Source organism: Taudactylus pleione, unplaced genomic scaffold, assembly GCF_031769625.1.
Source record: "Taudactylus pleione unplaced genomic scaffold, aTauple2 ptg001827l, whole genome shotgun sequence".
Taxonomy (NCBI): domain Eukaryota; kingdom Metazoa; phylum Chordata; class Amphibia; order Anura; family Myobatrachidae; genus Taudactylus; species Taudactylus pleione.
The window spans coordinates 157,365-185,111 of record NW_028286224.1 but is presented as its reverse complement, the minus strand read 5'-3'; positions in this window follow the sequence as shown (position 1 = coordinate 185,111).

Sequence of the window (27,747 nt, the reverse complement as noted above, 5' to 3'; positions counted from 1 at the left end):
GACAGACGCACGCTTGTCGCTGCTGCTTTGAGGATGCAAGTGCGGCTACAGCCCACACAATTCACAAAGACAGAAAAAAAGAAGAATATTTTTATTGTTTGTGGAGCACACTTTGAGGGTTACACCACCCTTTAACAGACAGACGCACGCTTGTCGCTGCTGCTTTGAGGATGCAGGTGGAATCTAGACGGGATTTGGAACCGGGGACACACTACCTCCATCAATTGTCTAAATCCCACTGCACTAATGGCGGATACCGGACGCACGTCTAACACCAACATAGCAGTCAAGGCCTCAGTTATACGTTTTGCTTCAGGATGACTGCTGTCGTACTTCATCCTCCTCGCTAAGGACTGTTGGAGGGTCAATTGTTTAGTAAAAGTAGTGGTGTTCCTACTTCCTCTCTGGGATGATGAACGACTCCCAGCAGCAGCAACAGCAGCAGTGGCAGCAGTAGGCGTAGCAATGCAGGATCCTCCGGAGGAATCCCGGATAGGAGAGTCAGTCATGCCAGTGACATGGCCTGCAGGACAACTTCCGATCCTGACTAAGGAGGAAATTGACGAGGAGGGAGTTGACGGTGTGGTTTGCAGGCGCTTGGATACAACAGGACAACGGGATTTAGGTGTCCCTGGACTGCTTACGGTCTTAGCCAAAGTTTCTGAACTTGACAGTAACTTTTTATGAACGCGCTGCAGGTGCCGTATAAGGGAGGATGTTCCTAGGTGGTTGACGTCCCTACCCCTACTTATTTCACCTTTACATATGGTACATATGGCAAGACAGTTGTTGTCCGGATTTGGATAGAAATATTGCCAGACCAAAGAGGTGGAATGTTTGGTCTTCTGCCCAGGCATGACCGTGATGGGCTTTTTCATCCCATGGACAACAACTGTCTCCCCCGGAGCCTGATTTAAACAAACCACATCACCATCAGAATCCTCCTCGCCAACTTCCTCCTCAGCGCCAGCTACACCAGTATCCTCATCCTGTTGTACTTCAACAGTGACATCTTCAATTTGCATATCAGCAAGTGGACTGTGGGTGCTCCTTTCAGCACTTGCAGGAGGCGTGCAAATGGTGGAAAGAGCCACCTCTTCCCGTCCAGTGCTGGGAAGGTGAGGCATCACAACCACCACCACACTTGGACTCTGCTTGGGGATTTGTGATATCTTCTTAGAAAGCACAGTTCTTCGCTGTGCTTTTGCCAGCTTAACTCTTTTGATTTTTTTAGTGGGAGGAGGGCTTCCATCGTCATGTGAAGCTGAACCACTAGTCATGAACATACTAGGGATTGACCTTAGCCGTTCCTTGCCACTCCGTGTCGTAAAGGGCATATTGGCAAGTTTACGTTTCTCTTCAGCTGATTTAAATGTCTTTTTCAAGGTCATTTTCCTGAACTTTGCCATTTGGGATTGTATGTGCCCTCTACTATGACATTGGGCATCGGCCTTGGCAGACGACGTTGATGGCATGTTATTGTCTATGTCATGACTAGTGGCAGCAGCTTCAGCACTAGGAGGAAGTGGTTCTTGATCTTTCTCTATTTTATTTTTATCGGAGAAAGTTTGGTCCTCCATTTATGTTATATCAATTTGATATATACGTGCGGCTAAACTCAGAAAATAATTTTTTTTTTGGTTTGGACTGGAGTGTACTTTCGGGGGTTACAGCACCCTTAACGGTCAAGCCAGCCGGCCCTTTACTTATGACACAGGCGCACGCTTGGCACTACTTTGTTGATGCACGTGCGGCTACTGCGCACACAATTCACAAACACAGAAAATAATTTTTTTTTTTTTTAGACTGGAGTGTACTTTGGGGGTTACAGCACCCCTTAACGGTCAAGCCAGCCGGCCCTTTACTTATGACACAGGCGCACGCTTGGCACTACTTTGTTGATGCACGTGCGGCTACTGCGCACACAATTCACAAACACAGAAAATAATTCTTTTTTTGGTTTGGACTGGAGTGTACTTTGGGGGTTACAGCACCCTTTAACGGTCAAGCCAGCCGGCCCTTTACTTATGACACAGGCGCACGCTTGGCACTACTTTGTTGATGCACGTGCGGCTACTGCGCACACAATTCACAAACACAGAAAATAATTTTTTTTTTGGTTTGGACTGGAGTGTACTTTTGGGGGTTACAGCACCCTTAACGGTCAAGCCAGCTGGCCCTTTACTTATGACACAGGCGCACGCTTGGCACTACTTTGTTGATGCACGTGCGGCTACTGCGCACACAATTCACAAACACAGAAAATCATTTTTTGTTTGGTTTGGACTGGAGTGTACTTTCGGGGGTTACAGCACCCTTTAACGGTCAAGCCAGCCGGCCCTTTACTTATGACACAGGCGCATGCTTGGCACTACTTTGTTGATGCACGTGCGGCTACTGCGCACACAATTCACAAACACAGAAAATAATTTTTTTTTTGGTTTGGACTGGAGTGTACTTTGGGGGTTACAGCACCCTTTAACGGTCAAGCCAGCCGGCCCTTTACTTATGACACAGGCGCACGCTTGGCACTACTTTGTTGATGCACGTGCGGCTACTGCGCACACAATTCACAAACACAGAAAATAATTTTTTTTTTGGTTTGGACTGGAGTGTACTTTCGGGGGTTACAGCACCCTTAACGGTCAAGCCAGCCTGCCCTTTACTTATGACACAGGCGCACGCTTGGCACTACTTTGTTGATGCACGTGCGGCTACTGCGCACACAATTCACAAACACAGAAAATAATTTTTTTTTGGTTTGGACTGGAGTGTACTTTCGGGGGTTACAGCACCCTTAACGGGCAAGCCAGCCGGCCCATTACTTATGACACAGGCGAACGCTTGGCACTACTTTGTTGATGCACGTGCGGCTACTGCGCACACAATTCACAAACACAGAAAATAATTTTTTTTTTGGTTTGGACTGGAGTGTACTTTCGGGGGTTACAGCACCCTTAACGGTCAAGCCAGCCGGCCCTTTACTTATGACACAGGCGCACGCTTGGCACTACTTTGTTGATGCACGTGCGGCTACTGCGCACACAATTCACAAACACAGAAAATAATTTTTTTTTTGGTTTGGACTGGAGTGTACTTTTGGGGGTTACAGCACCCTTAACGGTCAAGCCAGCCGGCCCTTTACTTATGACACAGGCGCACGCTTGGCACTACTTTGTTGATGCACGTGCGGCTACTGCGCACACAATTCACAAACACAGAAAATAATTTTTTTTTTGGTTTGGACTGGAGTGTACTTTGGGGGTTACAGCACCCTTTAACGGTCAAGCCAGCCGGCCCTTTACTTATGACACAGGCGCACGCTTGGCACTACTTTGTTGATGCACGTGCGGCTACTGCGCACACAATTCACAAACACAGAAAATAATTTTTTTTTTGGTTTAGACTGGAGTGTACTTTGGGGGTTACAGCACCCTTTAACGGTCAAGCCAGCTGGCCCTTTACTTATGACACAGGCGCACGCTTGGCACTACTTTGTTTATGCACGTGCGGCTACTGCGCACACAATTCACAAACACAGAAAATAATTTTTTTTTGGTTTGGACTGGAGTGTACTTTCGGGGGTTACAGCACCCTTAACGGGCAAGCCAGCCGGCCCATTACTTATGACACAGGCGAACGCTTGGCACTACTTTGTTGATGCACGTGCGGCTACTGCGCACACAATTCACAAACACAGAAAATAATTTTTTTTTTGGTTTGGACTGGAGTGTACTTTGGGGGTTACAGCACCCTTTAACGGTCAAGCCAGCCGGCCCTTTACTTATGACACAGGCGCACGCTTGGCACTACTTTGTTGATGCACGTGCGGCTACTGCGCACACAATTCACAAACACAGAAAATAATTTTTTTTTTGGTTTGGACTGGAGTGTACTTTCGGGGGTTACAGCACCCTTAACGGTCAAGCCAGCCTGCCCTTTACTTATGACACAGGCGCACGCTTGGCACTACTTTGTTGATGCACGTGCGGCTACTGCGCACACAATTCACAAACACAGAAAATAATTTTTTTTTGGTTTGGACTGGAGTGTACTTTCGGGGGTTACAGCACCCTTAACGGGCAAGCCAGCCGGCCCATTACTTATGACACAGGCGAACGCTTGGCACTACTTTGTTGATGCACGTGCGGCTACTGCGCACACAATTCACAAACACAGAAAATAATTTTTTTTTTGGTTTGGACTGGAGTGTACTTTCGGGGGTTACAGCACCCTTAACGGTCAAGCCAGCCGGCCCTTTACTTATGACACAGGCGCACGCTTGGCACTACTTTGTTGATGCACGTGCGGCTACTGCGCACACAATTCACAAACACAGAAAATAATTTTTTTTTTGGTTTGGACTGGAGTGTACTTTTGGGGGTTACAGCACCCTTAACGGTCAAGCCAGCCGGCCCTTTACTTATGACACAGGCGCACGCTTGGCACTACTTTGTTGATGCACGTGCGGCTACTGCGCACACAATTCACAAACACAGAAAATAATTTTTTTTTTGGTTTGGACTGGAGTGTACTTTGGGGGTTACAGCACCCTTTAACGGTCAAGCCAGCCGGCCCTTTACTTATGACACAGGCGCACGCTTGGCACTACTTTGTTGATGCACGTGCGGCTACTGCGCACACAATTCACAAACACAGAAAATATTTTTTTGTGGTTTGGACTGGAGTGTACTTTCGGGGGTTACAGCACCCTTTAACGGTCAAGCCAGCCGGCCCTTTACTTATGACACAGGCGCACGCTTGGCACTACTTTGTTGATGCACGTGCGGCTACTGCGCACACAATTCACAAACACAGAAAATAATTTTTTTTTTGGTTTAGACTGGAGTGTACTTTGGGGGTTACAGCACCCTTTAACGGTCAAGCCAGCTGGCCCTTTACTTATGACACAGGCGCACGCTTGGCACTACTTTGTTTATGCACGTGCGGCTACTGCGCACACAATTCACAAACACAGAAAATAATTTTTTTTTTGGTTTGGACTGGAGTGTACTTTGGGGGATACAGCACCCTTTAACGGTCAAGCCAGCCGGCCCTTTACTTATGACACAGGCGCACGCTTGGCACTACTTTGTTGATGCACGTGCGGCTACTGCGCACACAATTCACAAACACAGAAAATAATTTTTTTTTTGGTTTGGACTGGAGTGTACTTTCGGGGGTTACAGCACCCTTTAACGGTCAAGCCAGCCGGCCCTTTACTTATGACACAGGCGCACGCTTGGCACTACTTTGTTGATGCACGTGCGGCTACTGCGCACACAATTCACAAACACAGAAAATAATTTTTTTTTTGGTTTGGACTGGAGTGTACTTTCGGGGGTTACAGCACCTTTTAACGGTCAAGCCAGCCGGCCCTTTACTTATAACACAGGCGCACGCTTGGCACTTCTTGGTTGATGCACGTGCGGCTACTGCGCACACAATTCACAAACACAGAAAATAATTATTTTTTTGGTTTGGACTGCAGTGTACTTTGGGGGTTACAGCACCCTTTAACGGTCAAGCCAGCCGGCCCTTTACTTATGACACAGGCGCACGCTTGGCACTACTTTGTTGATGCACGTGCGGCTACTGCGCACACAATTCACAAACACAGAAAATATATGATTTTTTTAGCACTTGGGGGGAGCACCCCTGATGGACAGTGCACCCCCTGGACAACACTACAGCACCCCTTTAGGACTGGGACACTGCACAGGACTTTGGAGCGGACACAGGCCCTATGGAGAACTGACTGGACAAAACAGTCCAGCCAGCCCCTATGGACTTTGAAGTAGTGGACACAGCCCCTATTAACAACAGCTGCACAGCACAACACAGCCAGCCCCTATGGACTTTGAAGTAGTTGACAACAGCAGCACTACACTACACTACACTACACAGCCCTAACTCCCACCCTCCCTCTTCACTGTCCACAGCCGAGTGAGAAAATGGCGCCGACGCGGGTACCTTATATAGGATCCAAAACCCGCGAGACTCGGAAGGCGGGATGATGAAGTTTTGCCTCGATTTCAGATCCGAGTCAGGCGGGAAAAGTCGAGCCTGACTCGGATCGGACTCGGATCGGGGGGGCTCGGATTTCAGAAATCCGAACCCGCTCACCCCTAATATATATATATATATATATATATACACATACATACATACATACACACACACATGTATATATATATATATATCTAGATATACACACACATATATATATTTATATATATATATATACACACACACACACACGTATATATATATATATAAAAAACAAAATGCACTAATCCACGGCACTCACCATTCCTAGTTTTGGGGTGCAACATGGTATGTGACCACATTGTTTAAATAGAAATCACAGGGGCTCTGCACTCACCATAATAACTAATAATAATAATAATAATAAACATAATAAACAGTGGGGTTTTGGTTCATGAATTGATCAATGCATTTAAGCTTGCAGCCCATCGTCACGGGACCCCACTTTACTGCAAGTCCCTACTCTATTGCTCAGAATTATAACATGGTGAGTGCCGTGGATTAGTGCTTTTTGTTTATTATGATTAATTTTTATAATTAATAATTTTTGTGATCACATTTTCTCATGCACCCCTATTAACTAGTTATTTAACTTGTGTCAGCTGTTTTTCTAGGTGCTTTGCAACAGGTGTGCTTGGTAACTGTCTCACATTTAAAAGCAAAGTTGCTGTGAGCTTTAAACCTTGATAGCATACCCTGAGTTTAACACTAATGTGATGGCTATGTCCATGTTATAATTCTGAGCAATAGAGTAGGGACTTGCAGTAAAGTGGGGTCCCGTGACGATGGGCTGCAAGCTTAAATGCATTGATCAATTCATGAACCAAAACCCCACTGTTTATTATGTTTATTATTATTAGTTATTATGTTGAGTGCAGAGCCCCTGTGATATATATATATATATATATATATATATATATACACATACATACACCATTCTTGTATAACAGAAATGTAATATTATTACCCTCCTGAAAGCCATCCCCGGGCATTGGAGGTGCTGCAGTGCACAGCATACACTGTTTTAGGTGCCAGTGTTCGTCACCGCACAGCACTACAGTTATCAAACTCAAATAAAACTACAGCTCCCAACAGCCCTTGCCAGGAGCTTCTGGCAGCAAGGGCCGCTGGGAGCTGTAGTTTATTTGCAGTTCCTACACTCTGTGTAGCGTGATGCCGGACACCGGCGCTGGTAACAGTGGCTCCTGCCTGTGAGAGTCTCCGGGCAGCGGAGGTCAAAACTAGTAAGTGCTTCTATTCCCTGGCCGCGGATTGCATTGCCGGGTGGCGCCCCTTCTTGGCTGGCATCCCTGACGAATGCCATCCCGGCCAATGCGTAGATACGCCCCTGATGCCTAACCCTAACCTCCCCCCAAGTGCCTAACCCTAACCCCTCCCTTCCCCGCTGCCTAAACCTAAGTCCCCCGGGGGTTGCCTAACCCCAAGTCCCCCCTGGTCGTGCCTAACCCAGTGGCGTAACTAGGGCAGGGTGAGCGGGGTGCATGCCCTGGGCGCTGTGAGACCGGCGGCGTGGGGGGGGCGCCGCCGGCCACGCTGCCGGCCCGCCCTAGTTAGCCAGTGTAACGCCGACCGCAGTGAGTGCGGTCAGCGTTACACATTTACACAGGACCGGCACTAGGCTTCCAGCGCCGGTCCTGTGCTGCACAGCTGAGCCCCTTCCCTCCCCCTGAGCGCTTGCCCAATAGCGCCAGGAGGAGGGAGGGAGGCGGCCTCAGACTGTGCATATCACACACATCACCGCCAGCACTGGCGGTGATGTGTGTGTTAATCAGCAGCCAATGAGAGTCAGACAGACTCTCATTGGCTGCTGCACACACATCACTGATGAACGGCAGCGATGTGTGTGTGAATCAGCAGCCAATGAGAGCCAGATAGACTCTCATTGACTGCTGCGCGCCCACTGCAAGAGTCGGGCTTCCGTCCGGCTCCTGCAGTGGTAATGGGAGAAACGTCATGATGTCATGACGTCTCTCCCATAATGCAGAGCAACCCGGCCCGGGAGGATGGACGTGCGGACGGCGGCGGGAGCAGGAGCATGTATACAGGTAAGTATTTTTTTTGTTTCATTTTAGTGTGTATTTCGGGGGGCGCTCTATTACAAAGAAGGGGACTACTACTGGGGGCACTACTGGGGGGGATACTACTATTGGCACTGCTTCAGGTGGGGGGAGACCAGTACTGGGAACTACTACTGGGTGGGGAATACTACTGGGGGCACTACTTTGGGGGGACGGACCACTACTGGGGACAACTACTGGGGGGATACTACTGGGGCACTGCCTCGGGGGGGGACCACTACTGGGGGGGATACTACTGGGGGGGATGCTACCGTGGGCACTACTTCAGGGGGGGGACCACTACTGGGGGGGATACTACTGTGGGCACTGCATCGTGGGGGACCACTACTGGGGACTACCACTGGGGGGGATACTACTGTGGGCACTGCATCATGGGGGACCACTACTGGGGACTACCACTGGGGGGGATACTACTGTGGGCACTGCATTGTGGGGGACCACTACTGGGGACTACTACAGGGGGAGCTGCATCAAGGGGGACTCCTACTGGGGGAACTATATAAAGGGCACTGTATAGGAGGGACTACTACTGGGGGCACTCCTGGGGGCACTATATAAGGGGCTCACTACTGGGGGCACTGCACAGGGGGGTCCACTACAGGGGGCACTGAAAAGGGAGAACCACTACAGGGGGCACTGCATAAGGGGGACAACTACTGGGGGCACTGCATAAGGGGCACTGTATATGGGGGATCACTACTGGGGGCCTGCATATGAGGGATCACTACTGGGGGCACTGTATAAGGGGAACTAATGGGGGGCTGCATAAGGGGGACCACTACAGGGGGCACTGTGTAAGGGGCACTGCATATGGGGGACCACTACTGGGGGCCTGTATAAGAGGAACTAATCGGGGCTTGCATATGGGGGACCACTACTAGGGACACTGCATAGGGGAGGACTGTATAAGGGGCACTGCATTAAGGTGCAACTGGAGAGAAATGTTCCCAGTGACAAGACTGTCATGTTGACACGCCCCATTTTTCAGTGGCCACACCCATTTTTCGCCGCACGCGCACATAGGGGGGGGGGGGGGGGCTCCATTTTCAAATTTGCCCTGGGCTCCAAATTCCCTAGTTATGCCACTGGCCTAACCCTAACCCTCCCTCCCTCCCCCTAGCCTAACCCTAACCTTCCCGGGGGGGTGCCTGACCCAAAGTCCCCCCCCGGGTGCTCTAAACCTAACCCCCCTCCCCGCGGCTGTCCGCTCGCGGCGCCCGGCGTCGTGGAAATGTCAGGCGTCTACATCTAGATGCCCGGCATTTCATCCCTCGCCGGGATATGACAGTCGGGAAGCCGGCTGCTGTGTATACCGTAAAATATTATTATTTTTTTTTAATTACAAATTGTAAAAGTTGAGCTGCTGGGGTGGGTGTTATTTTAACTATCATAATCTGTCATATAATATATAAAACTACACAAATACAGAAACATAGGAAATAAAACTGCTGTAAATTCACGCAAACACCAACTAAAAAAAAACAAAACAGAATCCATACTAAATATATAAGGAAGCCTCATTGATTATACATATACTGTACAAGAAAAGGAGGATCCATATTAATGTTGAAAAGGCCAGATCCACATAAAAATACATTGTAAAACTCAGATCCATATAAGATATATAGAAAAAGTATGATCTACTTAGAATTAGGGGTGAGCGGGTTCGGATTTCTGAAATCCGAACCCCCCCGAGCCCCCCCGATCCGAGTCCGATCCGAGTCAGGCTCGACTTTTCCCGCCTGACTCGGATTCTGAAATCGAGGCAAAACGTCATCTTCCCGCCTTCCGAGTCTCGCGGGTTTTGGATCCTATATAAGGTACCCGCGTCGGCGCCATTTTCTCACTCGGCTGTGGACAGTGAAGAGGGAGGGTGGGAGTTAGGGCTGGCTGGGCTGTGTAGTGTAGTGTAGTGCAGAATAGTGTTGTGCTGTGCTGTGCTGCGCTGTGCTGCTGTTGTCCACTACTTCAAAGTCCATAGGGGCTGGCTGTGTTGTGCTGTGCTGCTGTTGTTAATAGGGGCTGTGTCCACTACTTCAAAGTCCATAGGGGCTGGCTGGACTGTGTTGTGCAGTCAGTTGTCCATAGGGGCTGTGTCCACTCCAAAGTCCTGTGCAGTGTCCCAGTCCTAAAGGGGTGCTGTAGTGTTGTCCAGGGGGTGCTCTGTCCATTAGGGGTGCTCCCCCCAAGTGCTAAAAAAATAATAATTTTTTTTGTGTTTGTGAATTGTGTGCGCAGTAGCCGCACGTGCATCAACAAAGTAGTGCCAAGCGTGCGCCTGTGTCATAAGTAAAGGGCCGGCTGGCTTGACCGTTAAAGGGTGCTGTAACCCCCAAAGTACACTCCAGTCCAAACCAAAAAAAAAATTATTTTCTGTGTTTGTGAATTGTGTGCGCAGTAGCCGCACGTGCATCAACAAAGTAGTGCCAAGCGTGCGCCTGTGCGCCTGTGTCATAAGTAAAGGGCCGGCTGGCTTGACCGTTAAAGGGTGCTGTAACCCCCAAAGTACACTCCAGTCCAAACCAAAAAAAAAATTATTTTCTGTGTTTGTGAATTGTGTGAGCAGTAGCAGCACGTGCATCAACAAAGTAGTGCCAAGCGTGCGCCTGTGTCATAAGTAAAGGGCCGGCTGGCTTGACCGTTAAAGGGTGCTGTAACCCCCAAAGTACACTCCAGTCCAAACCAAAAAAAAAAATATTTTCTGTGTTTGTGAATTGTGTGCGCAGTAGCCACACGTGCATCAACAAAGTAGTGCCAAGCGTGCGCCTGTGTCATAAGTAAAGGGCCGGCTGGCTTGACCGTTAAAGGGTGCTGTAACCCCCAAAGTACACTCCAGTCCAAACAAAAAAAAAAAATATTTTCTGTGTTTGTGAATTGTGTGCGCAGTAGCCGCACGTGCATCAACAAAGTAGTGCCAAGCGTGCGCCTGTGTCATAAGTAAAGGGCCGGCTGGCTTGACCGTTAAAGGGTGCTGTAACCCCCAAAGTACACTCCAGTCCAAACCAAAAAAAAAATTATTTTCTGTGTTTGTGAATTGTGTGCGCAGTAGCCGCACGTGCATCAACAAAGTAGTGCCAAGCGTGCGCCTGTGTCATAAGTAAAGGGCCGGCTGGCTTGACCGTTAAAGGGTGCTGTAACCCCCAAAGTACACTCCAGTCCAAACAAAAGAAAAAATTATTTTCTGTGTTTGTGAATTGTGTGCGCAGTAGCCGCACGTGCATCAACAAAGTAGTGCCAAGCGTGCGCCTGTGTCATAAGTAAAGGGCCGGCTGGCTTGACCATTAAAGGGTGCTGTAGCCCCCAAAGTACACTCCAGTCCAAACCAAAAAAAAAATTATTTTCTGTGTTTGTGAACTGTGTGCGCAGTAGCCGCACGTGCATCAACAAAGTAGTGCCAAGCGTGCGCCTGTGTCATAAGTAAAGGGCCGGCTGGCTTGACCGTTAAAGGGTGCTGTAACCCCCAAAGTACACTCCAAACCAAAAAAATATATATTTTCTGTGTTTGTGACTTGTGTGCACTGTGGCTGCACGTGCATCAACAAAGGAGCAGCGCCAAGCGTGCGCCTGTGTCCCATAAGTAAAGAGCTGGCTGGCTCATTTCTTAAAGGGTGCTGTAACCCACAAAGTGCACTACTCTCCAGCAAAAATAAAAAAATATTTTCTGTGTTTGTGTGCGCTTTAGCCGCACGTATATATCAATATAACATAAATGGAGGACCAAACTTTCTCCGATAAAAATAAAATAGGGAAAGATCAAGAACCACTTCCTCCTAGTGCTATTGCTGCTGCTGGGAGTTGTTCATCATCCCAGAGAGGAAGTAGGAACATCACTACTTTTACTAAACAATTGACCCTCCAACAGTCCCTAGCGATGAGGATGAAGTACGACAGCAGTCATCCTGAAGCAAAACGTATAACTGAGGCCTTGACTGCTATGTTGGTGTTAGACGTGCGTCCGGTATCCGCTATTAGTGCAGTGGGATTTAGACAATTGATGGAGGTAGTGTGTCCCCGGTTCCAAATCCCGTCTAGATTCCACATGCATCTTCAAAGCAGCAGCGACATGCGTGCGTCTGTCTGTTAAAGGGTGGTGACACCCTCAAAGTGTGCTACACAAACAATAAAAATATTGTTCTTTTTTTTTCGGTCTTTGTGAAATGTGTGGGCTGTAGCCGCACCTGCATCCTTAAAGCAGCAGCGACAAGCGTGCGTCTGTCTGTTAAAGGGTGGTGACACCCTCAAAGTGTGCTACACAAACAATAAAAATATTGTTCTTTTTTTTTCTGTCTTTGTGAATTGTGTGGGCTGTAGCCGCACTTGCATCCTCAAAACAGCAGCGACAAGCGTGCGTCTGTCTGTTAAAGGGTGGTGTAACTCTCAAAGTGCTCCAAAAAATAAAAAACTATTTTTTTAATGTGTTTGTGATTTGTGTGCGATGTAGCCGCACTTGCATCCTCAAAGCAGCAGCGACAAGTGTGCGTCTGTCTGTTAAAGGGTGGTGACACCCTCAAAGTGTGCTACACAAACAATAAAAATATTCTTCTTCTTTTTTCTGTCTTTGTGAATTGTGTGGGCTGTAGCCGCACCTGCATCCTTAAAGCAGCAGCGACAAGCGTGCGTCTGTCTGTTAAAGGGTGGTGACACCCTCAAAGTGTGCTACACAAACAATTAAAATATTGTTCTTTTTTTTTCGGTCTTTGTGAAATGTGTGGGCTGTAGCCGCACCTGCATCCTTAAAGCAGCAGCGACAAGCGTGCGTCTGTCTGTTAAAGGGTGGTGACACCCTCAAAGTGTGCTACACAAACAATAAAAATATTCTTCTTCTTTTTTCTGTCTTTGTGAATTGTGTGGGCTGTAGCCGCACTTGCATCCTCAAAGCAGCAGCGACAAGCATGCATCTGTCTGTTAAAGGGTGGTGTAACCCTCAAAGTGCGCTCCACAAACAATAAAAATATTCTTCTTTTTTTTTCTGTCTTTGTGAATTGTGTGGGCTGTAGCCGCACTTGCATCCTCAAAGCAGCAGCGACAAGCGTGCGTCTGTCTGTTAAAGGATTACATCGGTGACAGCATCCAAGTAGGCATGTCAGACAGTCCGTACCTGTACGGGCAGGAAAAAGAAGCAATTTAGAGGTCCCTGTACAAACTGGCTCTATTTTACCTGAGTTGCCCCCCCTCCAGTGTGTACTCCGAAAGAGTGTTTAGTGCAGCCGGGAACCTTGTCAGCGAAAGGCGTAGGAGGTTGCTTCCACAAAATGTGGAGAAGATGATGTTCATAAAATGAATTATCAACTCTTCCAGGGAGACCAGCCTCCAGAACGTACAGAGGGACCTGTGGTTCCAGCGGGGACGAATTAATACTCTGTGAGGATGAGGATGTACACACTGAAGAGGGTAAGGAATCGGTGGATGAGGAGGATGAGGATGACATCTTGCCTCCGTAGAGCCAGTTTGTGCAGGGACAGATTAATTGCCAGCTTGTTTTGTGGGGGCCCAAACGAACCAATCATTTCAGCCACAGTTGTGTGGCAGACCCTGGCGCTGAAATGATTGGTTTGTTAAAGTGTGCATGTCCTGTTTATACAACATAAGGATGGGTGGGAGGGCCCAAGGACAATTCCATCTTGCACCTCTTTTTTTTCTTTGCATTATGTACAGTTTGGGGCCTAGTTTTTCAAACTGCCATCCTGTCTGCCACTGCAGTTTCACGCCTAGATGGGTCACGTGTTTGTGCCGCCCACTTGTGTCGCTTAGCATAGTCATCCAGCTACCTCGGTGCAACCTTTTGGACATAAAAACACTATTGTGAGGTGTGAGGTGTTCAGAATAGACTGGAAATGAGTGGAAATGAAGGTTATTGAGGTTATTAATAGCATAGGAGCAGAAAAACCTACAAATTCTGTGATTTTAGCTGTTTTTATGCTTTTTTTCAAAAAAATACAGATCCAAAACACAAAACCCAGAACCCAAAACACGGAAGGGTGGTTTTGGCAAAACCAATCCAGATCCAAAACACGAAGAAAGATCCAGATCCAAAACCAAAACACAAAACACGAAAAGTGGCCGGTGCACACCCCTACTTAGAATAAAAAATTTTGAAGGGCCCCCACTGCTTTTAGAAAGAAGGAAAATTGTGCTTTCCTGCCATCTTTAAGTTCAGTTATGCGGTGTTAAACACAGTCTTGTCTCTGTTCACCCATGCTGCTTTTGATCATCAGCCCCCAGCCTTTGGTAGGAGGTCACAGTAAGAGATGCGAAGGAGGCACATATGAGTAGGGGGGATCAGAGGCACACATAGGAAGAGTAGTTTAGCGGCACACATAGGAAGGTTAATTCAGAGGCACACCTGGGTAGGAGAGGTCAGAGGCACACCTGGGTGGGGGGGGTAAAGGGCGCACCTTGGTAGGGGAGGTCAGAGGCACACCTCAGTAGGGGAGGGAAAGACACCAGACTACACCCACTTCCCATCATTCCCTATGGTCCTAGGGACCGACACTGAAGATTCAGGCTTTCACATACAAGTGTCTACACCCTTTAAGCATATCTAATGCAATAACATCACATCTTATTTTCTTTAAAGATAAGCCCTGTACCCTTCAGTGCAACAATTCAACAATGCAGTATGTGAAGAACATCATCTAACATGTTTCAATGAGTCTCTCAGGTCTGCGAATTTCTCTTTTGGGTCTTTCATACACAGTCTGTGATTCCTCAACAATATTGGACCTTTCTTGAATCATGGTTTGTTCACAGTTATCAATATTATCATACATAGCATGTTGGTTAGGTTGAGATATTAAATCCACCTGATTTTTTCTAACTTCTGTTCCGCTCTGTGCTTTTAGTATAGTATTTGATCTTGGTGCTACTTTTGCTTGCACATCTTTATCCACAATCAGTAGAGAGGGCTTAGGGATCTATTTACTAAGCAGTGTTAGGAGACAGAGTGAACAGAGATAAGAAAGTGATAAGGTGGCAGCCAATAAGCTCCCAACTGCCATCTCACAGGCTGTTTGAAAAATGACAGTTGGGAGCTGATTGGCTGGTACCTTATCACTTTCTTATCACTTTTCACTCTGTCTCCTAACACTGCTTAGTAAATAGACCACTTAAACTTTTGTCCTCTGTATTTCAGTGTCACTAGGCATGTACCTTTTACAGGAATTTTCTTACCAATATAACCTGCAACTTTCACATTGGCTGGATGAATTTTAGGTTTTACTCTAAAAGTATTATAGTCTTCAAAAGATATTAAATTTACCTGCGCGCCTGTATCAAGTTTAAAAGGGAATGACAATCTCTTTCACTGTTAAAGGAACAATCCATTCCTTCTTATCTGCACTTCAAAGTTCAATGGAATCCACAAAAAACTATTCAGTCTCAGCTGGTTTAACAGTGTGTACTGTGTTTGCTTCACTTTTTGTTCTACAGCATTTGGCAAAGTGATTAATTCTACCACATTTCATGCAGGTTTTACCATAAGCTGGGCACATTTTAGGATTGTGATAGTTTCCACATCTATTACACATTTAGACTCTGGGGCCTATTCATCAACACTAAAATAACGGTTTTAAGGACATTTTACTTAATTACTGTTTTTTTAGTATTCATGAAGACACTTAACACAGGAAATATCACTGATATTTCCTGGTTAAGTCCCCCTGCATTAATTTCCACACTCCCCATACATTAGTATAGGGAGTGTGGAAATTAGGCTATTCATCAAATTCCAAAAATTATGTATTTTCAAAATTTGATGGTGTTACTATATGCCACTCTGGTGTTACTATATGCCACTTACCTGCTTTCAGCTGGACAGGTCCTCCACCGGCTCCCTCCGTCACTCTGGTCTCTTCCTAGGCTCCGGGTTCTGCTCTGTGTTCTCACAGCATTGCGGCTGTGAGAACAAAATAAAGTTTTAAAAATAAAAAAAATCTTTAGCTTCCTCTGCCTGGCTGTGCTGTCGGCTGCAGAACAGGTCCGGGCGGGAGGTCAGGGTCGGTGGCTACAGCCGGCCAGGTAAGTGAAGGGGGGGAGAGGGGGGATGGACACAGAATTATCGCAGCTGTAATCTGTGCTGCGCATGCGCCTCTTTTGTGAACGGAACGGCACATGTGCAGCACTGAGTACAGCTGCGATAAGGTAGGTATAGGCAGGGAAAAATATCTGTTTCCTGAAAAGCTGTCATCGCAAAAATGACAGCTTTTTGGAATAGATAGTTATGGGGAGGAAGAATGATGAATTCCTCCGGTAATTAGGTAGAACTCCATGCTAGTTCTAAACCTAATTACCTCCAGAGAATTTTTAGTTATAATGAATAAGCCCCTGTGACTTATACTGCTTCGTTTTAGAGAATGGCGTTTTGTTTGACTCTCTTTTCTTCACAATATGTACAGCACCATCAGTTACCTTGTGTAGGGTTTTGGCTTGAAAGCTAGTGATTTCTGCAGATCTACACATATTCACTGGCTTATCTAAGGTTAAATCTTGATCTCAGCAATCTCTCTGTAAGGGGCCTACAGTATGTATTAAAGCTTGCTGAGAGACACAGCTTGTAAAATGTAACTTGGAAGCTGATTGATTGGTGATTTATATCTCACAATTTTATCTCTCATCAAGCTTTGATTCATAGGCCCCTAAATCTTTTCCAGTTGTCAGACAAGTTACCAGACATTTGCATGTCTGTTGGAGGAGACAGCTTATCCATTGCTACTCACAGTTTGATGTGACAAGAGCACAAGGCAGAGTTTTCACAGACTGGGTATCACAGCTTTGCAGACTTTTGCAGGACCCTCTCACGCTCTGAGCACTAGCAGAGTCCATTTAAACTTCTTCTGACACCATATTTTCTTTGTACTGTATGCCAGTGTTCGCAAAACACGTGCTATAGCTCCTTTTTTTACGCGCTACGGGAAGTGTGGGACCCAGTTTTGAAAACTGAGCAGGTCTCGCAGGACGCGCTGTGTGCAGTGCCGCTACATCACCGCCGCTGGCAGATTCTCACCAGTCTATTGCTGCCGGCAGCGTCTCCTCCCCCGCTGGACACAGACCAGCTGGCTGGAGATGGATGCGAGAAGTTGAACTACAACTCCCAGAATCCCTGTGTCTGCCTTCTGCAGCTGCTGCTCACCGCTAGTAATCAGGAAACCTAGTCTAAGAAAATTCTGTGCACACTTCTGGGTGGCCACTGTGTGCTCCATGTCTCCTTGCAACACAGCCTGTGATCTCCTCCCGCGGTGGCGTTGTCATGGATACTGCCGCTGGTGACACCCGAATCGAAGTCCAATAATTTGGTCCCGCAGCAATACGTCTCCGGTGTTTGCTTGCTGGAGGCACAGCCTGAATCTTATGCAGGGCCTATGACTGGGCTCGGATCCTCCGGTCTCCAGTGACAGGTATACCCCAGGGGTGGGAACGGCATAGGCGTTATTATATTTATGTAGCTTTCCCTTCAGTAATTTCTAATTTTTTTTAGCACCCTGCACAAATGACAGTCTGTTGGTATCGATGGTGCTGTGTAATATAATAGCAGTCATTCATATTTTATCAGGTTTTGTAATTCTAGTTACCTGACAATAGCTGGTTTTACTTTGCAAAAAAAAATAACTGTTTATTTTGCACATATTGCCTGTGACCCGTTACTGGCCGGCTGTGTTGTCACTTCCCCTGGTATTACTGGCCGGCTGTGTTGTCCCTTCCCCTGGTATTATTGGCCGGCTGTGTTGTCCCTTCCCCTGGTATTACTGGCCGGCTGTGTTGTCCCTTCCCCTGGTATTACTGTCCGGCTGTGTTGTTCCTTCACCTGGTATTACTGGCCGGCTGTGTGGTCCCTTCCCCTGGTATTACTGGCCGGCTGTGTTGTCCCTTCCCGTGGTATTATTGGCCGGCTGTGTTGTCCCTTCCCCTGGTATTACTGGCCGGCTGTGTTGTCCCTTCCCCTGGTATTACTGGCCAGCTGTGTTGTTCCTTCCCCTGGTATTACTGGCCGGCTGTGTTGTTCCTTCCCATGGTATTACTGTCCGGCTGTGTTGTTCCTTCCCCTGGTATTACTGGCTGGCTGTGTGGTCCCTTCCCCTGGTATTACTGGCCGGCTGTGTTGTCCCTTCCCCTGGTATTACTGGCCAGCTGTGTTGTTCCTTCCCCTGGTATTACTGGCCGGCTGTGTTGTTCCTTCCCCTGGTATTACTGGCCGGCTGTGTGGTCCCTTCCCCTGGTATTACTGGCCGGCTGTGTTGTCCCTTCCCGTGGTATTATTGGCCGGCTGTGTTGTCCCTTCCCCTGGTATTACTGGCCGGCTGTGTTGTCCCTTCCCCTGGTATTACTGGCCAGCTGTGTTGTTCCTTCCCCTGGTATTACTGGCCGGCTGTGTTGTTCCTTCCCATGGTATTACTGTCCGGCTGTGTTGTTCCTTCCCCTGGTATTACTGGCTGGCTGTGTGGTCCCTTCCCCTGGTATTACTGGCCGGCTGTGTTGTCCCTTCCCCTGGTATTACTGGCCAGCTGTGTTGTTCCTTCCCCTGGTATTACTGGCCGGCTGTGTTGTCCCTTCCCCTGGTATTACTGGCCGGCTGTGTTGTTCCTTCCCCTGGTATTACTGGCCGGCTGTGCACGCATCCCCCCACCCCCCCTAATCCTGACTGTGTTTATCCTCCCTGACTTTGTAACTGTATGCATTCCTTCACTAGCCCGACTGTGTAGCTGTGTGTATTTCCCATTTACCATAATTGTTAACTGTGTGCATCCCCCACCTTACCCCCAGCACTGTCTGTCCTTTTTCTTGCCCCCAATACTACCCCAGCTATCTACCCTTGCCTCCTCCCTACCCTTAGAACTGCCTGCCCCTAACATCTTCCTTGCCCCCAGTACTGCCCCAGCTGTTAACCACTCTTTTCCCCTTCCTAACCCCAGCGCTACCTGACCCTAGCCCCCTCCTTGCTCCCAGCACTGTCGCAACTGCTCTCTGCAGTTACCCCTCCCTACCGCCAGCTCTGCCTCCCCTAACTCCCCTCTAGCCCCAGCTATACCCCAACTTTTCCCTGTCTTTACACCAGCTCTACCCCAACTGCTGCCTGCCCCCAGCACTGTCCCAACTGCTGCCTGCCCTCACCCTCCATAATATGTGATGGGACCCAAAAATAGTGGAGTAGGACCCCAATTTTTTAAAGTGAGGGGTCTCTGGGACCCACAATTTTTTTCGCTCAGTGCGATCACTGTATGCTTGTAAATGCTTTCATAAGGACACTCAAGCATGGGTAACCACTGCTGTGCTCCTTTATTCAGCCATGTGCAAACTATAAACATACTGTACCCCAGACTACACCCACTTCCCTGCATTCTGCATGGTCCTAGGGGGTGCCTACACACATTAAGCATATCTAATGCAATAACATCACAGTATCCACAGGCACACAGAGGGCAGGCTGTTTGGAGGGAGGAGTGCCCACCCTGGATGAGTGACACACTGTGTCGGGCGGGGCTTGTGCCCTGAGCACCGGCGGCGTGGAGAACTTCATCAGATGCGGTCCAGGTCACTGGTGTCAGTCGATGTAGTGCAGACCGCAGTGAGTGTGGTCGCACTACACAGTAAAACAAACACACCGTCGCCGATGCCGGGTAGTACACTCATACTACCAAGCGGCGGTGTGTTTGTTTTAGCAATCAGTGAGAGTCAGACAGACTCTCATTGGCTGCTGCACCCACAGCCGGAGCCAGGCTGGAGCTCACTCATGAGCACTACCTTCCAGCTCCTGCAGTGGGTGAGGGGAGAAATGTCAAGATGAGCAGGAGGATGGAGGAGCGGGCGGCGACGGGCGTAGGAGCAGGGATTCAGGTGAGTGTTTTGTTTTGTGTGTGTATGTCTGTGTGTTATATATGTAAGGGGCACTACTGGCCGGGGCACTGTATAGGGGACACTGAATAAGGGGCACTACTGGCCTGGGGCACTGTATAAGGGGCACCACTACTGGGGGCACTGTATAAGGGGCACTACTGGCTTGGGGCACTGCATAAGGGGAACTACTGGGGGCACTTTATAAGTGGCACTACTGGGGGCACTTTATAAGGGACACTACATAGGGGGGACCACTACTGGGGGCACTGTATAAGGGGCACTACTGGTGACACTACTGGGGGCACTTTATAAGGGGCACTACTGGGGCACTGTATAGGGGGGACCACTACTGGGGGGCACCATATAAGGGGCACTACTGGGGGCACTGCATTGGGGGCACTTTATAAGGGACACTACATAGGGGGGACCACTACTGGGGGGCACCATATAAGGGACACTACTGGGGGCACTGCATTGGGGGCACTTTATAAGGGACACTACATAGGGGGGACCACTACTGGGGGCATTGTATAAGGGGCACTACTAGTGACACTACTGGGGACACTGCATAAGGGCACTACTGGGGGCACTGTGTAAGGGGCACTGCATATGGGGGACCCCTACTGGGGGCACTGTATAAGGGGCATTACTGGGGCACTGGATAAGGGGCACTGCATAAGGGGGACCACTGTATAAGGGGCACTACTGGTGGGCATTATATAAGTGGCACTATTGGGGGGCACTGCATAAGGGGCACTACAACAGGGGGCATTGCATAAGGGGCATTACTACTGGGGCTACTGCATAATGTGCGCTACAACATGGGGCATTGCATAAGGCGCAGTACTACTGGGGGCTCTGCATAAGGAGCATTACTGCTGGGGCATTGCATAAGGGGCACTACTACTGGGGTCATTAAGTTGCATATTGAATGGAAAGGAATGTTCCCAGAGTGACAAGAAACAGTTATGTGTCATGTTGACACAACCCCATTTTTCAGTGGCCAGTCCCCTTGTGGCATGCGGCCACGCCCACTTTTTTGGCTCATGCACCTTCGGCATGCACACATACCTGGGGGGGACGGCGCTCCATTTTTTAACTTGCCCTGGGCTCCAAATACTGTAGTTACCCCACTGCTGATAATACTTGATAGAGTACTTTGAATAAATAAAGTCGTTACATTTTCAAAGGATATTTTAAACATAGATTTAGTGAAGGCTGTTGGTCTGGCTGCACTGATTACTATGATTTCACAAGGACACAAGGGAAGTGTCACCGCATACACCAACAAAACGTGCATACTGTCACATTCAGCCCTCCGCTTCTCTAATTGGAACATATTTTTGTTTCAATATCATAAAGTTGTACTGTTATTAAACTAAATACTTATTAAAGGAGATATTGGGAATGCCTTTATTTCACAGAACTATGATTAAGATTTCTTTTTTTATAAATGTTGAGTTATATGTGCACACTTATGGGTCTGATTGAGAGCCACATGCAATGATGATATTCACATTGTTGACCAACTATTTGCAACTGCAAATGCACCAAATATTTTGAAAACTCCTATGTCGCATGTGTCACACAGAGTGTTTGCACAAAGGCGCTTTTGCTGTCGGGACTGACGGTATCAGAGATGTTGTGGAAAAGGGATGTGCATTCCTGGGCAGTGACAGGGAGGTGGTTAGTAGTGCATGCAAAAATGGTCCAATCAGTGGGCATGTTATGGGAGTTCCGCGGGCGTGTCAGTGCAAGCAGGCATCACAGGCCATGGTCTGACTAAGAAATCGCACCTGTTATAGGACTGGTGCAAGTTTCAATGGTGCGACCGATGGTAGGACGCACCAATCAGTATTACATCATGCATGGATGCTAAAAGTGGGCATCTCAGTCCTTGCACAATCGGCTGAATGGATGTACACAAGGGAAGGAGTTTGTAGCTCATTTGCATAAAGTCACAGGCAGGCTGTTGCTGGCGACTCAGAATTAGGCCCTTATACTGTATGTGGATACATTTGGACCATATGAATGGCTTAGATGCTCTGTGACACCCTGCATTATATACAATGCCTCCCAGCATGAGCACTCTATACTCCTTCACTTAAACATCCTGTCCCCACATGATTCGCTTAGAAAGCTCATAAGCTCTTTCTACCTTATGCTACTGTGTTCTCTGCTCAGAGCATCCCCTGAGGGGTTATTTAAATTTATTACCTGTATGACGTGCAATGTTCTTTTACCACTGTATGCTGATTGTGATTTCCTTCCATGACTCGGTTTAATGTTATGTATGCTTATTCACTGTATCAACGCAATAAAAAGATTCTAAGAAAAAAACATCCTGCCCTTGTGAAACAGAATCTTATTCTTATGGATTGTTTGCATAGGAAGTGGATCCATGCAACCCTTCAGCAGTGAAGCACAATGCCTCATATGTACACCTAGGCAGGGGCATCCAGAGGGGGGGTTACTATTTAACCGGGCCTGCTGGAGGGGCCCTGGCGGAGGCCCAGGTCCCGTATCCTGCATCCGCCCCCTGTCTCCTCCCCTCCAGGGTTGTCTTAACAGCAGTGTGGGCCCTGGGCAAACCAATGCACTGGGGCCCCTACCCACCCATTTACGGGAAAAAAATGTAAATGGTCAATAAAATTAAACCCTCCTGCATGCCCATCAGACCTCCCACACATGCAGAGAGACTCTGTTTGACTTGTCTGAAGCTGGCGGATGACGTGAAATTGGGAGGTGAGTACTCGCGGCTGTAGGGGGGATGGGTTGGTGGGCCCCTATAAGCTTCGGGCCCTTGGGCAACTGCCCAACAAGTCCAATGGAAGAGATAGCCCTGCTCCCCTCGCCGCCGCTACTTAGCTTCTGCAGCAGCCTCTCTCCCCAGCCCAACACAAATGCTGCTGTCACACTGTGTGCCGGACGGTCTCGGGAGAGAGGCTGCTGCAGAAGCAGTCAGCTCCCTCTCTCTCCCGGCGTTATATGCAAGGGGGGAGCGATTGCACCCCCCATCCCCCGAACAGCTGTGACCCTGTGTGGCCATAATGAGGCCGCAAGATTATTATTTTTTTAATCTTTTGTAAGGAGGGGGTCTGGCCACACCTCCCCAGGTTGGCCACGTCCCCTCCCTGTACCTGGGCCAGACAAAGCTGTTGGCAGCTCTGCTCCTTGGACTATCATCTGATAAAGGAATGTACTAACTATATTGCTGCAGCTGCTCAAACTCACCCATAATCATAGTTACAGACAAATAATACCCCTTTTACACTGACTTAAAAATCTCAGCGCATCAACCCAAGATTTTTGTCGGTGTAAAGGATCAACCCGGTCCAGCGACCTGGGAATCTGACCTGGCTAGCTTGCAGGGTTAAGCATGGGTCATTCCCGTGTCATCCTGCAGTGTGACCCGGGTTACGATGACCCGGGTCACACCGCATGGCGCCCAATTGGCCGGCTTCAGTGGCGCTTGGAGATGACATTATCTCCAAACGTCCACTGCCGGACCGACCAGAATGGAGCAGCGCACCCACCCGCCCTCCCTGCGAAGAGAGGTAAGAGGATCATGGAGGGTGGAGAGCTGACCAGGCTCCGGTGTGAACAGAGGCCCTGATTCAGACCCGGTCGCACTGACAGAGCGCTCGCTCTGAATCAGGGCCGGGCTTTTTTTTTTTTTTAGAAAGGCCTCCTGGCCGCTCGCATAGCTGTGCGTGACCACCCACAGCTACAGCGAGTGGCCATGATGATGGTCGCGAGGGTCAAGACCGTTGCGACCATCGGGCTTGCGACGAGACCCTTGTGGTAGAGCCGGAAGCTCTCCACTGACATCACTTGTAATGTCAGTGGGGCCGCCCCCAAACGACAGGCGTTCTCGTGGGAACGCCTCCGTTTGGGCAGCCACCCCCCGGCCCGCCCACCAAAGGGGGCGAGCTGTCACTCAACATCAACAGCTTGCCCCCTTTGTTGCGAGACCCAGAGCGACGGAGTGCCCGACGCTATCCGGGCCTCGCCCATGCACGCGACGGGGCCGGCTCCGTCGTACGCATGCGCTCTGGCCCACCATCGATCCAGTTGCGATCTCTCAGCGCTTGCGCCCGGGTCTGAATCAGGCCCAGTGTTTCCGCAGTGTAAAAGGGGGTCTGTCCCGGGTCTGGTCCAGGTTGGAAAATCCTAGGTCAGACCCGGGACTTTCGTGTAGAAGTGGTATAAGTGTTGCAAATTGCTAGTAACTACTATAGTGAACATTCAATTTAATGAATACATTTCACAAGCATTGTAACTCTAAACCTAGCACCTAGAAATACTGAAGAAGATAAATAATAATTAAATCAGTAAAGAAACAATATGGAAAAACTGCATTGTGCCAAGGACAATGGCATTGAAAATATATTTTTTACAGTACAAGTGGATGGTGGAGCAGCTGGCTACTATTTGCTGGATTATTCTCTGAAAACGCAGCTCTGGAGGAAATTCCAAAGTAAGTAAAAATAAGTCCTTTATTTTTCTGTTCAAATACTATGTAACATTACAAAATAAAATAAACAAACGTCTTATGTGTATTTGGTCTTTAATATACTTTTAGTATTATATAAGCCTTTCTTCTATTTAGTGTTTTCATCTATTTATATTTATAATCAGTAATGATTACTGTACTCATACTCCTCTGTCCAAATAATTCTGTATACATGTTTTTTTAAGCCTGTTGTAAACATAAACCTGAATGATTCATACAGCTTGCCTTAAAGGCAAGTGGATACAGTGCATCCAGAAAGTATTCACAGCGCTTCACTTTTTCCACATTTTGTTAAGTTACAGCCTTATTCCAAAATGGAATAAATTAATTTTTGTCCTCAAAATTCTACACACAATACCCCATCGTGACAACGTATAAAAAGTTTTTAGATTTTTGTAAATTAAATAATAAAAGAACAACTAAGAAATCACATGTACATAAGTAGTCACAGTCTTTGCTCAATACTTTGTTGATGCACCTTTGGCAGCAATTACAGCCTAACGTATTTTTGAATGATGCCACAAGCTTGGCACACCTATCTTTGGGCAGTTTTGCCCATTCCTTTTTGCAGCAGCTCTCAAGCTCCATCAGGTTGGATGGGAAGCGTCGGTGCACAGCCAGAGATGTTCAATTGGATTGAAGTCTGGGCTGGGCCACTCAAGGACATTCACTTAGTTGTCCTGAACAGGGGTGTATCTAGGGATCTATGCGCCTCTGGCAAACTAATGGACTGGCGTCCCCCCTTCCCCCATAATTTCTGAATAATTATACTATACATTAAATAAGTACTTAAAATGATTCCCAAGCTACCCCCCATATGCAGTGCCCCCAGTAGTAGTCCCCACTATGCTGTGCCCCCCAGTAGCGGCCACCCCCCCATACCATACCCCCAGTAGATCCCCCCAATACAGTGCCCCCAGTAGTAGTCCCCCCATGCTACATTTCTAACAGTAGTAGTCCCCCCTATGCCGCATTGCCCCCAGTAGTAGTCCCCCCTATGCTGCATTGCCCCTAGTAGTAGTCCTCCTATACAGTACCCCCAATAGTTGTCCCCCCTATGCTGCATTGCCCCCTGTAGTAGTCCCCCTATACAGTAGCCCCAGTAGTAGTCCTCCCTATGCTGCATTGCCCCCCAGTAGTAGTCCCCCCTATTTGGTTCCCCCAGTGGTGGCCCCCCACAAAGTGCCCCCAGTAGCGGCCACCAGCTATACAGTGCCCCTAGTAGCGGCACCCCTATGTGAAGCCCCCAGTAGTGGCCACCCCCCATAAAGTGCCTCCAGTAGCGGCCACCAGCTATACAGTGCCCCCAGTAACGCCCCCCCCCCTATTTGGTGCCCTCTAGTAGCACCCCCCATGCCAGGCCTACGCACACAGAAGAAAACAAAAAATACAGAACTTACCTGATCCCCATTCTTGACGCGACCACCGCTGTCCACTCCTCCCGGCCCGCCCTGCAGTGCACTATGGGAGAGACGTCATGACGTCTCTCCCATCACTCGCTGCGGGGGAGCCGGAAGACGGAACTCATGAGTGACCTCCAGCCGGCTCCCTCTGTGGACGCAGCAGCCAGTGAGAGTAGGGCTGACTCTCATTGGCTGGCTGCTATAGCAAACACACAGCCGCCGCTGGCAGCTGTGTGTTTGTAAACTGTGTAGGGCAGACCGCTATCACTGCACTTGTGGGACCCTGGGGACTAGCAGTGGGTGCACCGCCGCTAGTTCGACTGCTGGGGTAGTCCACCCCTTGGCTGCTGGTGGCACTGCCGGATGACACCCCCTTTGGCCGGCACCCCTGGCAAGTGCCATCCAGGCCAATGGGTAGATATGCCTCTGCCTGAAGCCACTACTTTGATATCTTGGCTGTGTGCTTAGGGTTGTTGTCCTGCTGAAAGTAGAACTGTCGCCCCAGTCTGAGGTCAAGAGCGCTCTGGAGCAGGCTTTCATCCAGGGTGTCTCTGTACATTGCTGCATTCATCTTTCCCTTAATACTGACTAGTCTCTCAGTTCCTGTCGCTGAAAAACATCCCCACAGCATGATACTGCCACCACCATGCTTCACTGTAGGGATGGTATTGGCCTGGTGATGAGCGGTGCCTGGTTTCCTCCAAACATAATGCCTGGCATCCACGTTCAATCTTTGTCTCATCAGACTAGAATTTTGTTTCTCATGGTCTGCGAGTCATTTTGGCAAACTTCAGGCGGGCTGCCATGTGCTTTTTACTAAGGAGTGGCTTCCGTCTGGCCACTCTACCATAGAGGCCTGATTGGTGGATTGCTGCAGAGATGGTTATCCTTCTGGAAGGTTCTCCTCTCTCCACAGAGGAATGCTGTAGCTCTGACAGAGTGACCATCGGGTTCTTGGTCACCTCCCTGACTAGGGCCCTTCTCCCACGATCGCTCAGTTTAGACGGCTGGCCGGCCAACTCTAGGAAGAGTCTTGGTGGTTCCAAACTTCTTCCATTTACAGGTGATGGAGGCCACTGTGCTTATTGGGACCTTAAAAGCAGCAGATATTTTTCTGTACCCTTCCCCAGATTTGTGCCTCGAGACAATCCTGTCTCAGAGGTCTATAAGACTTAATGCTTGGTTTGTGTTCTGACATGCACTGTCAAGTGTGGGACCTTATATAGACAGGTGTATGCCTTTCAAAATCATGTCCAAACAACTGAATTTACCACAGGGAGACTCCAAGTAAGCTGTAGGAACATCTCAAGGATGATCAGTGGAAACAGGATGCATCTGAGCTCAATTTTGAGCTTCATGGCAAAGGCTGTCAATACTTATGTACATGTGATTTCTTTGTTGGTTTTTTAATTAAATTAGCAAATATCCCAAAAAACTTTTTACACGTTGTCATTATGGGGCATTGTGTGTAGAATTTTTAGAACAAAATTAATTTATTCCATTTTGGAATAAGACTGTAATATAACAAAATGTGGAAAAAGTGAAGCGCTGTGAATACTTTCCGGATGCACTGTATATAATAGGTATGGAGGATGGGGGAGAGGAAGGAACGGTAACTATCTTCAGTGGCGGGGAGAGCAAGTGTACTTAATGTTGGAGTAAGTGCCCTCCTGTGCTGCCTCGCTCCAGCATCCTGTAGGTGGAACTAAGCATGCGGTCACTAAGACTTGGCATAACTCAGTCAGGAGGAGTCCCACATCTGGCATGTGCTATTGCACATGCGTGGCATCTACGGGCGTATTTACTCCCCAGCGTCCATTAGGACAGGACAATTTACAGAGGCTCCCACCAGAAT